The 15,446-nt window shown below is 52.5% G+C and overlaps 1 protein-coding gene across 2 annotated transcripts in view; it reads right to left on the reverse strand.

Moving 5' to 3' along the window:
- KCNN3 (potassium calcium-activated channel subfamily N member 3) overlaps nt 1-15,446 on the reverse strand; it is a 138,076-nt gene that overhangs the window by 54,183 nt on the left and 68,447 nt on the right. The window lies entirely within an intron of this gene.

Raw genomic sequence — 15,446 nt, forward strand, 5'->3', positions numbered from 1 at the left:
TAGCTTTACTAATGGGTGAGGTCTCCGCCTTCCTACAAAAGAAGGGCTGGGCTCGGGGGTGTCTAAGCTTCCTTCCTCCCAGCCCTAACCTTCATGAAGCTGAAACAAGCATTTACGGAGCACCTGCTGCGTGCCCAGCCCGGGCGGGCGCTGGGCTCACGTACAGGGAAGGGCCCAGACTTGGCTCTCCAGCAGGTCCCCTTGCTGGGACTCAGGACTGAACAACACAGTTCTGAGCGAGAGAATCATGGAGGGGAACTATGGGAGCAACTGGCTGAGGGGCTCCCCGTAGCCCAGGTGGCTCTAATTAGGAAGGTGTGATCTAGAAACAGGAGCGGGTACCCCACCCAGCACGGGGCCTAGATTCCCCACTCTCCTGCCCCGGTGCAGCTAAGCCCGGGTGTTCCCAGACACAGGTGTCCACCACCTGCGGGAAGAGAAAGGACCTACTGGCTGCTCCAAGGGCTCCCTCTGCTCCTCACTGCCGCCAACAGGCCAAGCCATGGCGACGTAACTGCTGGACAAACTCTTCAAACACAAAATGCAAACCACCAACCCTATCGATTATAAAGAATTGCATCAGGTTACTATAGCAACTGGGTTCACTCTGGGCAGGAACGGAAGCAAGGAGTCGCCGATTCCTCCGAGTCCCTGATGGGGAATGAGATCGTAAGCCATCCAAGTTAAAGGGAGGATGCGTCATCACTGCCCGACCTGACAGGAAGGTTCTGGATCAGGGTGGTGTCGACACTGCCCCTAAGGCACCCTGCTTCTGTTTCCGTTTCCCGGTGCAAAGTGGGCGGGGCAACGTGCAGAGTGGGGCTAGAGGCTGGTGAGCTAGACTGAGGTCTCACACTTCCAGATCAGCTGTGGGACCTGAGTCACACAGGACTTCTCTGAGCCCGTTTCCACATCGCCATCACGGGACGATTGACCTTGACCCTGCTCACTCATGGGACTAGCAGTAGGGTCCAACATCACAGATAATAAGAGGGAGTGTGCTTTACCAACTACTCTGAAAATGTGAGGGACTATTAAGCTGCCGCCCTGGGGACAAATCATCAACAGTGTGTGGAGGGGTGTTTGGGGTGGGGTTGAGGGTTGTATGCATGGCAGATAGCCAGTTTGTGTTGCACATTAAGAGCCTCTGCTCGGTGGGGCTCCCGTGCAGGGACTTGTGGGTCTGCAGGGTGGGCAGTATGTGCCAGAAGGTTCTATTGCTGTCCCATAGGAGACCATGCTGTGTCTGCTCCCATCTGACCCTCGGAAGCCCAGCTCTCTAAGCCTATCAGATGACAGACACCCCACCCTGTGTGTCCTCACTCAGCAGCCCGTTCCTTTCTTCTAAATCACCAGTCTCAGCTGTGAATGTATTCCTGTTTACTCGGTTTTGGGCTGTCTCTCCCCGTAGAGCAGTGGCTCTCGACCTGGCTGCATCCTGGAATCACTTGGAGAACGTGTTTAAAATACCCATGGCGGGGCCACCCAGACCAAGCAAATCTGGGTCTCTGGGCATATGGCCCTGGGACTGGGGATTTTCTTTACGCTCCCCAGCTGATGCTCAAGTGTGACCTGGATTGGGACTCACCAGTCACAGCGGAACTTGCAAAAGGACAGGGACTGTGTCTTCCTTGTTCCCCAGGGTATCTCCGTGCCCAGCCCAGATCTTAGTACACAGGAGGCGTTCAATAAACGCTTGTCTAGTGAATGGAACACCGCCACTGACGGTGCGTCTCTAGATGTCCACGCTCCCTCTCCTGGGCTCCGTCTCCTCCTCTAAGGAATGAGGGGTGGATCTGAGGAGGTGTCTGCTGCTCTAAGGTGCCCTTTTTTTTAATCCTCACCTGAGGATATGCTTATTGAATTTTAGAAAGAGGGAAGGGAGGAGGGAGAGGGGGGAAAGACAGAGAGAAAGAGAGAGAGAGAGAGAGAGAGAGAGAGAGAGAGAGAGAGAGAGAGAGAGAGAGAGAGAGAGAGAGAGAGAGAGAGAGAGAGAAACATCGATGTGAGGTACACACCCGATTGGAGATCGAACCCAAAACCTAGGTCTGTGTCCTGACCGGGAATCAAACCGGCAGCATTTTGTATACAGGATGACACTCCAACCAACAGAGCCACACTGGCCAGGGCCATGATTCTGTAGTCTTATGCAGCCCGTCTGGCTTGGTGCCTCCCACATGTATGTTCTCGGGGTACGTGCACTCTACGGAGACAGGACCCGCGCCTGGCTCGTCTCACCTCTCTCTAATGCCTGAGACTGTGCCTGGCCCACAGGGGGCAGTCAGTAGAATTCTAGTGAATAAAGTAGGGAATCTGACTGTGTCATATAAAGAAAACTCATTCCTAAGCCTATGACCAGTAAAGTCCCTGATGACTCAGCTTATGCCATGGGAAGGACATCTTCCTATTCCCAAAGAGGGGTCCCATCTGGAATAAGTTGCCCCATCTCAGCCTTAGGAAGTTCTGGAGTTCATCTAGAACCAGGATCTCGAGTAGCGCTGCACCGGAGGAGTGAGGGGGGCCGTGCAAGCAGCTCCAGGAAAGGGCTGTCCCCTACATTTGGTCTCAGCCACCCTCCCAGGCCTGGTTCTACAGCAGCCCGACTCTTTGCCCTGATGAATTTTGGAAGAGAACCAAGGTGACGCGGACAGGATCTGGCATGTTCTGGGCTATCATGGAGCAGAAGCCCCAGAGGCCTGGGCCTGGCAAACAAGGTCCCTCCAGACCTGGCCTGGGTTTGCCCCTTGTGTGCTGGCTTCCCTGGGTGGGGAAGGAAAGCCACATTCTCCAGGTTTCTGAGTCTTCCTGCCTCCTGAGCCTAAAGCAGTGATTTCACGCGGGGGGGGGGGGGGGGTAGGTCAGCCTGAAGATGTTTCGGTGCCGGGGCTCATGGTCTCCCGCAAGTCCCACACTTTCCCAGACAGTGCCCTGAACAGAGCTGGCGCCAGACTTCATCCTCCTGCCCCTTACCTGAGAGCCGGTAGGATTTCAGTCCAAGAGTGGGAAGGAGATTTTATGTGATAGAGCAATTCCAAACTTTGCTCCAAGGAGCTTATAATTAGAAAGGAGAACCAACTCAATTCAACTCAACGCAACTCAATAAAAACAATTAGTAAGAACCAACTAGCCCTTGAAATTTGCTAAGAGAGTACATCTTGTGTTCTCACACACAGACAAGGTAATGATGTGGAGTGATGGATGTGTTCATTAACTTGATTGTGGTGATCAAGTACTTCACAATGTATATGTACGTGAAATTATCACATTGCACACTTTAAATATATACAGTTTTATTTGTCAACTAGAGGCTCGATGCACAAAGATTCATGCAAGAATGGGCCTTCCTTCTCCTGGCTGCCAGCACCGCCTTCACTCTGGCCAGAGCCGCCTTTCCACCTTCCCACACTGCCCAGAGGCCCCCAGCAGCTGGGGTGGTGCAGAACGCCTGCGTCATCACCATGGTGACAACACAAGCATCCCACCCTGTCCCGGCTGCTAGGCGCCTGTGTATGCAAATTAACCTGCCATCTTTGTTGTTTTAATTTGCATACTCATTCCTGATTGGCTGTTGGGCGTTGCGAATGTATGGTCAATTAGCATGTTTCCTTTTTATCAGTGTAGATTAGACCTCAATAAGAAAGAACTAACTAGGTGAGGACCCAGTGGTGGTATCAATATGAATCAGACTCATCTCCCACAAATCAGCTCATAATTTCAAGTAGCTCCCCTTAGGCCCATCTTGGAAAACTTTTCAGGCAGCTTGGAGTTTCAGGAGCCTGGAAGGCTTGGATCAGACACACCTGGTTTGGTGGCTCATCCAAGTGGCCACAGCGTCCTCCCATCAGTGTGTTTGCTTCTTCACATGTGACTGCCTCTCCTGGCAAGAGGTTCAGTGTATTGAATCTGAACTTGGTCACATGCCTTGCTTTGGCCAATGAGGCATTAGAACATGTGATGCGGCAGAGGTTCGAAAAATGCCACTGCAGTGGAGCTCACTGTAGACACGTGGCCCAGTTTCCCGCCAGGCATGCGAGTAAGGCCATCGTCGACTAGCTGCATGGCAGAAGCGCACCTCATGTGAGAACAACAGAACTACGGAGCTGAGCCCAGCCCAGGTGGCTGACCCACATCATGAGCTCAATGGCTATTGTTTTAAGCCACTGATTCTCAGGGTACTTTGTTATGTAACAAAATGAGTGCATAACAGCACCAAAAAGTTGCTGGTTCAATTCCTGGTCAGTGTACACATCTGGGTTTCAGATTTGATTCCCAGTCTGGGAGTCTCTCTCTCTCTCTCTCTCTCTCTCTCGCTCTCGCTCTCTCTCTCTCTCTGCATGTTCTCAAGTGAGGATTAAAAAAACAGCAACGGCCCTGACCAGTTTGGCTCGGTGGATAGAGCGTCAGCCTGCAGACTGAAGGGTCCCAGGTTCGATTCCAGGTCAAGGGCATGTACCTTGGTTGTGGGCACATCCCCAGTGCAGGGTGTGCAGGAGGCAGCTGATCGATGTTTCTCTCTCATCGATGTCTCTAACTCTCTATCTCTCTCCCATCCTCTCTGTAAAAAAATCAATAAAATATATTTTAAAAATAAAAATACAGCAACAAACAAAACACTAATGCATACCAAAACTAGCTCATGCACTTACTCAGCACGTGTATTAGAAGAGTTGGGTGACTGGACCAACATTTCCCTTTTAGCTTCTCATGCCTTAGTCTCTAGAAGGAACTTCCGCCTTCACCCTCACACTGTTGATTAGTCAGGGCTGGTCAGTCTTTCTCAAGTCACTGGGTAACTAGATGGGGAGGAGGTCATGATCAACAGGCATGCCAGCTGCCCCACCCAGTGGCCACAGCACTTGGTATATTAAAGGACTGAAAAGGTTACTTTACAGGCCATTGAGTGATTTTGCATGCAAAGTGTTTCTCACATGTGAGGAAGTCGGTTGGTAGATTGAACAAAGGCACAACAGAACTTACTGAGTGCAGGGGAGAGAGAAACTGCAGGGAGTCAAGGAACAGTGAATCTTGCTGAGAAATTTTGGGAGAAATTGATTAGCTGGCAGCTAGCAAAGAGGTCAGTTGTGGGCATTCCATCCTTGAATAGCTGACTAGAGGCATCAAAGAAAACAACTTCAGTTATTTAAGGATCCTCCAGACACCCGGGAATTATAGCTGTGGCACATGGGTGTGTAACAGGTTCTCGCTCTCTCTTTCTCTCTCTCTCTCTCTCCCTCCCGTTCTCTCCCTCCCTCCCTCTCATCTGCTGGGCCCTTCTATCTGCACCTCCACCTCAGCCAGACCAGGTCTGAATGCTTCCCTTTCAGAGTTTCTCACAGCGCCCTGTGGGGGCCAACTCTGAAGGGCCACCTGTCTGGTCACCTCAAGACAGGTCAGTTCAAGTGGGATTTCGGGAGCCCACCATGCGTTGGCTTCAGGGCCTGGGACGGGCCACCTTGACAGGGAGACAGCTCTCCCGGAGCCTCCAGTGTCACCCCGATGGCGGCTGAGCCCCAGACCCACGCTGCCTGGCGTTTCCCGCGGAGGCACACAGGAAACCTGCCTCGCTCTCCTCCTTTCCTGGTAAATCGGTTTGGACTTGATTCATTGGATTCACTCGTTTGCCCCATTCCATTTTGAAAGTCCATGGCCTTTCGGGTTCTTTATTTAAGCAATTTCTTTAATTAAAATGTTCTTGGCTATTAGGGGAGATCCTGCTTAGACAATGCGGCCAATCTGAAAAACTTTCATTCTTGTGCAGCCACGGATTTTTTTAAATTACAGGAGAGAAAATGGAAAAGGCCTTTTGTGTTCTCTATTGTTCTCTCTCTGTGAGAGGAAAACTCCAGGGAACATTTCCATCATTAATATACATGTATATGTGTGTATGTATGTATGCAGAAAAAAATCAAAAGGAAAAAAAAATTAAAGATTTTCTAGAAATCCAGTAACAATATATTTATTTTTTTCAAACTCCCTGGAGCATATATTCTGCATGTACACGATTACTACAGCGGTTTCCATGGAAACGACATCAAAAGTCCTGTAATACCTAATTAGGTTTCCCTGAGGACAAGAGCTGATTGCCAGTGATGCAATGAACTCCTGGGTTTGCAGCAATGGTTCACATGAAATTTCCAGTCAGCAAACGCGCCTGGAACCAGCTGAGCAGAAGGGGGAGGCGGGGGAGGAGCAAAGGTAGAAAAAGGTCCCCCTAAAGGAGGCCAGCAAGTAAGCGGGCTGCCACAAAAAAGATGGTGATTCTACCACTAAGACTCAGAGGCCTGGGGTCCAGGCTGGCCAGCTCTGTGACTTTCTAAACATGCTTTTATTTTTCATATATTTTTTTATTGATTTCAGAGAGGAAGGGAGAGGGAGAGAGAGATAGAAACACCAGTGATGCGAGAGAATCATTGATGGGTTGCCTCCTGCCCGCCGCACACTAGGTATCGAGCCCGCAACCCGGGAATCGAACCGTGACCTCCTGGTTTATAGGTTGACACTCAACCACTGAGCCACGCCAGCAGGGCAGCTCTGTGACTTTCTAAGAAGAAAGCCTCGCCATCTGAAGCCGCTGGGATTTACTGAGCCCAATGGCGCTTGGCCATGGGTAATGCCCCACGGGTGGCTCTTCATGCCCCTGGCAGAGTTCACCTGTGGCCTCCTGTGGTGTGCAGGAGACTCCGCGGGGACTCTCGAATCCGAAGTTCGTTTGGGACAGCCAGAGACCGGTGGTGACCCCAAACCCTTCCCTGTCCCCAGTTCTTAGGGAATGAAAGCCAAGTGATGGCATTTGAGGAAGCCAGAGTTTTTCTCTCACGTAACGAGCATTTCTTGCTCCCTGACCATGGCACCACTTGGGGACACAGCACTCTGCCTCTGACCCTCTCTGTGTGGGCAAGTCTGGTTTCCGTGTTCTCCACCGGCAGAGATCTCTCTTTCTCTCTCTCTCTCTCTTCTTAGAAGGCCACAGTCCTATCAGATGAGGCCACTCTTGTGACGTCCTTGAATCTTAATGACCTCCTGAATATCCCTTCTCCAAATGTGGCACATTGGGGTTAGGGTTTCAACATATGAACTTGGGGACACACGATTCAATCCAGGCGGGAAGCTGCCCATTGTCTTCACCAGCAGAGAGGTGTGGACAAGGAACCCGGAAGGCTGGTGACCCTTAAGCTTTGGCAAAGGTCAGAGCTATGCGCCCACTGTTTAGTCCAGACAATGGTAGCTGAAGCAACTTCCCCACCAGACAGTCATGTAAATCCTTGCTGATAAGATAGTCTGCCTGTTACTGGAAATTGCCTGCCTAAGGGCTATAGGTGTATCCCAAACTGAATAAAAGGATGGCGAGGCCGGAGCCCAGGTGGAGTCCTTCCTCTTGAGCTGGGCTCCCGCCTGGTCCCCCAATATTTCCAAATTATTTTTTGTCTCGTCTCTTTCATTTGCGTGCGGCCCCTCTTCCAGAGCCCGAACCCTGAACCACGCGGGACGTGGGTTCATTCACAAACCCATAGTAGAGTCCTCACGTGTCAAAATTACCCCAAAGCCCAACTACAGGCCAAGCCAGGTGGTTTTGCACACACTGTCTCACTGAAACCTTAAAACCTTCCACAAGGAAGTGATATCATGCCCATTTTTCACGTGAAGAAACGAACATGCAGGGAGGTTACATCCACTTGCCAGGGCCCTGCAGCATCCCCTGTGCTCCCAGGCCCCAGGTCCTCTCACTGCCAAGCAGAACCATCTCCTGGGGACCAGCCAGTTTGGACTTTACTTGGTTTTATTCTTTTAAAAAAAAACATCAAGCTCACCCTTCAAAATGCTCCTGTTTCAGAAGAGTCTTCACTGACCACAGAACCAATATACAAGTAAGTAGGCTGGGTCTGCACTGCCTAGGGGTTAGCAATCCAGATCGGACTGTGTGTGGAACTAAGGCAGCTGCTTTCATGTCCACAGACAAATTATCCAGGTACCATCTCTCCCAGCCCCCTCGCCCCACGGCCTCGGGGGAGACCCGGTGGTGGAGTTCCCACTGGGGAAGGAACCGTCTTTGCCGAGGAGCCACCTACATGCCGAGGGCCACCTACATGCCGAAGCGTATTTGCTAAGGAAGACATTCCTTTTGGGTGAAGTTGGGGTGGGGCCAGAGGAGACCAGCACGGGGCCTCACTGATCTGCCCCAGAAACGAGCAGGAACACTGGGGGTTGGGCACTGCGAATGGGGAAATGGCTGAGGAGCACCTGGGGCCCGTCCCGAGACAGGAGGGAGGATGGAGTCCACTCAGAAGCAGCAGAATAGTCATTCGACTTTCAACAACAAGAGCATGAGAAGTTCAATGCCGCGCTGTTTATCGTGCCGTCAGCAACATCACCGCTTCCCCTTGCTCTCAACCCACAGAGAGTCCCCTAACCCAAAGGCCTTGATCATGGGCCCTATGGGGCTGAAGGGACCAGGAGGTGCCCGGTGCCCACAGAGGTGTCACTGTGTGCAGAATGGAACTGGAGAATTCAGCAGGAGCAAGAGTTTGCCAACTCATCAGAGGCGCTGCCAAGAGAGAAATGGACGTTCCCAAGGGCTCCCTGTGGAGAGACACGGGTCCCCTCCCTGTGGGGCGAGAGGTCATGCCAATGCTATGTGAAGCAGTAGTGCCAATGGTGACACTACCCAGCACTTGGGTTACAGTGGCCACACCCCGGTATCGTAACATGCCCCTACCCCATCCACCTTCCACTCTGCTGCTAAAGTGCGAAGCAAACCGTGTTACTTCCCTCCTTAGAGCCGTTCCGTGGCTCCCCAGAGCATTCAGATCAGGTCCAACCTCCTAATGGTGCTTGGCGGAAGGGCCCTTTCCTGAACAGCCCCATCCACCACCTCAACCGCAACCCGGCATCTCATGACCGCCAAACCCAGTTACGCCTGACCCCTGACCTTCTGCCCATCGGAGTTTGTACAAGCTGTTCTCCCTCCTCAACTCCTTCGCCAGGGAGCTCCTCATTCCTGAAGATCCAGATCAAGCATCTTCTTTTCACACATCTTAGCTGGCCTCGTCCCAACCCCAGGCAGGGTTGGGTGTCTCTGTGGGGATTCCCTGTCCCTCTGCCATCACAGCGCCAATCCTCCTCAGAGAGCAGCTGGATGGCCAGGAGGTCTGGAGTGCTAGCCCCCATTTCAGGGGAGGTGGGGAGGGAGCAGGTGGCCTCTCCATCAGACAGGAGGGAGTGCAGCCTTCCCGGGTACCAGGCCCTGCGCTGTATGCTTTGCAGGCATCGTCTCATTTAGTCTTCATCAGGGCTCTACGGGGCATACTATTATTCCCACTATACAGATAGAGAGACTGAGCCTCAAAGAGATTAAGTAATTTGCTAAAGGCCATACAATGAATAAGGGGCAGCTCTAAAGCCAGGGAAGATTATGTGTCAAAGTCCACAGTCTTGACCACTGTGTGCTGGTCCCAGGCTGTGCGAGGGGGTTTGCCCACCTCAGGCTGGGCCAGGGGCTGTTTCCGGGTGTCGACGGGCCGTGGCAGGTCGGGCAGGTCTGGGCATCTGCTAAGTCTTGGGGGGAGAAGAAGCGTTTTCTCAACAGGAAGTGTCTGGTAAGTTTTTATTTCGTTTTGACATGATGGGTCCTGCTGAATGTTTGTGGGGTAACAGTGTGATCACTGGGGCGGCCAGACCCCTGACCCACTGAACCTCCAGCCTGTTTGCCACTGCGGAGGGGTTCTCGAACTCTGGCTCAGAGGGCGTTTGGGCAACCACAGTTAAGGAGGTTTCTGGATCTTGCAACAACCTGAGGTGCTGAAGAACCAGGTCCACACCAGGTGTTAGTGGTGGGTGGGGACTATCGGCTGTTCTCCTGCTGACTAAAGTGCCCTGCAGTTCATGCTCAAGGACCAGCTGACACCCTCAGAGGAGCTCCCGGCCCGCAGCGGAGGGGGCCCCCCCGCAAACAGCAACGTCAGCCCCCTGGCTGTTCCCACCTGCAGCGTGGCCCAAAGCGCCCTTCTTTACACGAACCCTCCTACGGTGGTTTCCCCGGCTTCCTAGATGAACCCACGTCCCCAACATCGCACAGCAAGTGAGTGGTGGTGACAGGATTTGACCCCAGAGTCCTCCCCACGCTCAGCTCTTACGCCTCTTGCACTCCCGGCTGAAGCAGGCCTGCCCACCTGCTGGTCGGGGCCCCCTGCCGGGCGCCCACACTACCACAGGGCTCTTTGAAGAAACAGGCCGCCCCAACGCATGCGTACATGGTGGCAAATAGTCCGAAAAACGTGACAAGTTAAGGGGACAAAACTACATCGGCGTGACCGTCTAGAGAAACATTTCAACTGCTCGCCATTTCTATGGTTCTCCCAAGGCAGAGCCGTCTTTTGCGGCAGAGGCACAAGACAGAGAAAGAAACCAAAGAACATCCAGGAGGAACTGCTAATAAAACTGCTAAGAATCAAAGAAAACAAAGCATACCAACCTGGAAACAACCTGAATACACGCCAACGGACAACGGTTGGCTAAATAATGGTACTCATACGGTGGGACATTATTGGCTGGGTTTTAAAAATGAAGTGAATCGCCGAAACCGGTTTGGCTCAGTGGATAGAGTGTCGGCCTGCGGCCTGAAAGGTCCCAGGTTCGATTCCGGTCAAGGGCGTGTACCTTGGTTGCGGGCACATCCCCAGTGGGGGGTGTGCAGGAGGCAGCCGATTGATGTTTCTCTCTCATCTAGCTCTCTATCCCTCTCTCTTCCTCTCTGTAAAAAATCAATAAAATATATTTTTTAAAAAAATGAAGTGAATCTATTTGTATTGACTTACAAAATGTTCATGATATACACTGAGTGGCCAGATTATTATAATCTCTGGCCACTCAGTATACACACACACACACACACACACACACACACACACACACATACATATATGTTAGAATATATATATATATATATATATATATATATATATATATATATATATATATATATATTAGAGGCCTGGTGCATGAATTCGTGCATGGGTGGGATCTGTTCAGCCTGGCCAGGGGGCCTGCTAGTCGAGGGGATACTTTGCATATTAGCCTTTTATTACATAGGATATACACTGAATGGCCAGATTATTTTGCGTTCAGAGATCATAATAATCTGGCCACTCAGTGTATATTAAGAAAAAAGAGAAAATTGCAGGATAATTGGTATAGTGTGGTTTCTCTTTTAAAACAAAACAAGCACCAACATGTTAAGAGAATCCCTATATAGGCACATATAGGTTCACATGTTTTTGGGTGGACACGCACACATACAATAGGTGGTGAAGCCTTCTGGCTAATCACTAACTGGTTAGTGCCAGAACCTCTGGGGACGTGGGGGTGGGAATCAGGAAAACTATTGATTAACTCTCTTTTGAAAAATTAGAACACATTTCTGTGTTACAACAAGTCCATATTGCTTTTGTAATTTTGAAAAACCCAATAAAGTATTTTCAAAAGAAGTGTCCTGGGGAAAGCCTCGATGGAACTTAATTGGGGGTGTTTTAAGCTCAGCCATTCTTGGAGGAACAATGATCTCCTGAGTCCTCTGCCCACCCGGTAATTCTCTATGCGGAGCTCCCAAGCCCGCAGGAGGCGTCACCCCGGGATTCTGTGAGCAGAGCCCGGCTGGGAGACGTTAATTGCCGGGCTCATCTCACAAGGCTACCCCCCCACCACCCCCGCACCCCCGAGGCCCATTTCATTACCTGTTCCCTAGCCCTTCTGAAATACAGTTTGAATGTACAAAAATTGAACAAAAACGCTAATTTCAAGGCCCACCTCTCGTGCACATTCACATTGCGGGCGCAGGACGTCACGTTCATCAGCAGAAGGCTCGCTGGGACTTGGCCACAGCATGCCCTGGGCCGTGCCAGACGCCCTGGGTTACCACGGAGATAAGGAGGCACGTTTCTGCCCAAGTGGGAGTCAGGAGTCCAGAGAAGGAAACAGAGATAAGGCCGTGCACGTGACCAGCTTGGCAGTGCGGGGCAGAGAAAGGACGATGGCCACTTGTAATCCAGGGTCCTGTGACACCGCATGGTCGGCGCCCGCCCCTGGGACTGCTCTGGACCCAGACACGGCTCCTGCACTGCCCCCTCCCCACCTGAGGGCCGTGCTCCATCCCTCCTCTGGCCACACCTGTCCCCATGGAGCCAGGAGCCCTGCCCGCGCCCCACCTTGTAATCCATCCTTCCAATATCCAGGACCCCAACTGCCTGATTCCCAAGGCTCCAGCACCTCTTCCCCGACCGATCGTCCGGCAATAGGCAGACCACGGCTGCCTGGAGGGGTAGCCTTAAGCCTGAAGGTGGCCAAGGAGCAGCTGGGGGAGGGGTTGGCTAGACCTTGGGCTGCGGGCTGAGGAGTCCACAAGAGTCTCGGGGATACAGGATGGGCCAGGGCAGGAAAGGAGGGGCCTGCTCGGGGCTGAGAGATGGGGCTCAGGTGCCTCCATCTGAGGCTGGCCCAGGCCTGAAGATATGTGGGGGAGTGGGGGGACGGGCCTCTGTCCCCAATCCTTTGACTGTCTGGCACATATGTACACAGCAGCAGCAGCAGCTATATTTTCTAGACGGTTCCAAGGTCAGACAAAGAAAACCCTGATATTCCTGCTCAGACAGCCTGTCTACCTTCCTCCCCTTCTATGCAGACCGGGGCCCCAGGCTTGCTCTGAGGGGACTTCCATAGAACACTGATCTCGCAGGAAGCGCCATAGAAAGGGGGCCAGGTCAATGTTTGGGGCACGTCTCGGGGAGATTGCAGCCGCCTCCGTCACATGTTAGAGGTTCTGAGAACTCCTAAAGGGAAGAAAACCAGTCAGCTCTGAAGTGTAATTTCTCCAGCTGATCTGACCAGGACTCTTGTGTTGGAACAGCAGCTGCTAATGTTCCGAGGGAAACTGGGGAGCAGAGTGTGGGGCGTTCACGGTAACTGAAGACCCTGGAGCTCGGCCTTCGGCATCTGTGCTTTACTAGAACCAAGCAGGCATTCTGAAAGGCACCAGCTCCTCGATGGGCTCTGCTGAGCAGCCCGGAGCCACCGCACCATCACGTCAGCCAGCGCGGTCCCAGCGCCTCCTGCGGGCCAGGCGCATCCACATGCCTCGTGGGTATCTCATTGAACAAGTAGACAACACTTACTAGCGTCATTCTCAGTGCTTTACGAATACCAACGCCTTTAATCCCCGGAACAGCGCTGTGTGGTGGGCCTTATTATTTTCCCCATCCTATATAATAAAGACGTAATATGCAAATGGTCCTTACGCTGTGAAGTGTAATGACCAACCGTGTAACGACCAGATCATGGATCAGCAGGAGGGTGGGGCAGCGAGCTACAAGCGGGCGGTGGAGAGCTACAGCAGGGGGCAGGGCAGCAAGCTACGAGGCAGGGGTGGGGGGGTGGGGGGAGCTAAAGAAAGGTGGGGCAGCAGGCGGAGAGCTACTGGGGGGTGGCAGTGAGCTACTGGCGAGCTACTGGCGCATGTTTTCATGCACAAGGCTACTAGTTTAAAGATAAAGACATTGAGGCATGATGAGGGTAAGTGACTTGCCCAAGGCCACCCAAGCTGGTAAGTGGTAAAGCCAGGCAGTCTGGCTCCAGAGTCCATGTGTATTAGTTTCCTGTTGCTGCTGTAACAAATTAGCACAAAATTAGTAACTTTAAAAAAATACAAATTTATTCTCTTCCAGTTCTGGAGGCCAGAAGTCTGAAGTCAGTCTGACTATATCAAGGTTTTCAGGAGGGCTGATTTTGGGAGTCCTGGGTGGGGGTGGAGGGGTGGAGGGGAATTAGTTTCTTTCTTGTTTCCAGCCTCTAGAGGTGCCTGCATTCCTAGCCTCCCAGCCTTTCCTCCCATCACTCCAACCTCTGGCTTCATTTGCCACATGTCCTATTTCCTCTTCTGTGGTCAAATCTCCCTTTGCCTCACTTTTATAAGGACACCTGTGACTGCATTGAGGACCCGCTCAGAAAATCCAGGAACTTGGACCACGTCTGCAAAGGTCCTTTAGCCATAGAAGGTAACAGCCACAGATTCCGGGGGGTGGGGCCGGGATATTTTGGAGGCCATTATCACCCAATCACACCATGCTTTTTTTAGCATTGTGCGACGTTAGTTTAACTTGCCCTACAAGGACCCTGTTGTTAATTTTGCAAATAACTTGAGGCCCCTCTACCTTCAGCTTGACTCCGTGCCCCTCCCGTGGCTTGAAGTGACCGTGTGGCCTTCCTTTGCTAAATGAGGGGGGCGATGAGATTTCCTTACACTTCTCTGCTGTTTGCATGAAGTCAGGAGGGAGAGCCAAACCTCTTCCAAGAGCTGACTTGCATGCCTTCGGGCACCAGGCCAGCCCCTCAGCCATCACCTCCTGTGCCAACCTGCCTGTAATATCCTGTCTATGAGAGCAGCCTTCCACTGAGCCCGGGGGGGGGAGGGGGGTTGGCAAAGGAAACAAGGTAATTGCAAGAACACCCTAGCCAGGGTGGCAGGCGGCCCCTGTGCCATAATCAATGGAGAGTGACACCTCTGAGGGTTCAGACTTGGGAGTGGGTGGAGGCAGCCGGCCAGAGGATAAAATCCTGTCACCGTTGTGGCAAAACGGGTGACGCTCACTGTGGGGATCTTGAAAGGGAACCAAGGGCTCTGATGTTGCTAATGGGCGCCCCTTTGCAGAGGGTCAGGCGACTCATGCAGCGCCGCGGCCGTGGCCTGGCCGGGCTAGTCCCTCCCTGTCCCTCTCTCTGCCTCGCTCCTCGGCCCGTGCCCGTTCTCCTCCTTCAGCGGGGACTGCATTAAATGGCCTTTCAACCAGCAACAGAAGGAGGCGGGCTCTCCGCGGGGCCCGGTCTATAAATACAGGGCAACAAAGGGAACCAGCCTGCCCTGCAGGAAACCGCTGGGACCCGCCCTCCCCAGGCAGAGTCTGGAAGATGTTCACAGGGATCTCCGCATCTGTTCTCCCCCGTTACCATCCCCGACGGGTGATAGCGAACTGATGAGCTTATTCCTGTAATATCCACGAGCCACGGCGCTCTTTAGAAGGAAAGGGAATTCGCATGTTCTGTGATCGCCATCCTTCATTCCAGTTTAACTGGTCCCTCCGAGGCTTTAGCTATAGCGAGAGGGATTTTGGTTAGAGACTGTGAAACCTTGGGGGAGAGGAGGGCGATGCACACTGAGAGAGAGAGAGAGAGAGAGAGAGAGAGAGAGAGAGAGAGAGAGAGAGAGAGCAGGAGAGAGAGATGTTGGAGACATTGCCCCCCGGACGTGTTTTCCCTACCCCCTGGGGGAATCTGTATGGTCCCGGAGCCCTGCCTAGGCTGTTTGGACGAACTAGCTTCCCTTGCCTGAGATCCAGGTAGGCGGTTCACGCTTTTCTACCCCTGAAAGGACGGCAGAACTAAAAGGAGGTTTCCTGCGCACACGC

Source organism: Eptesicus fuscus, chromosome 22 (assembly GCF_027574615.1).
Source record: "Eptesicus fuscus isolate TK198812 chromosome 22, DD_ASM_mEF_20220401, whole genome shotgun sequence".
In the NCBI taxonomy this organism is placed as follows: domain Eukaryota; kingdom Metazoa; phylum Chordata; class Mammalia; order Chiroptera; family Vespertilionidae; genus Eptesicus; species Eptesicus fuscus.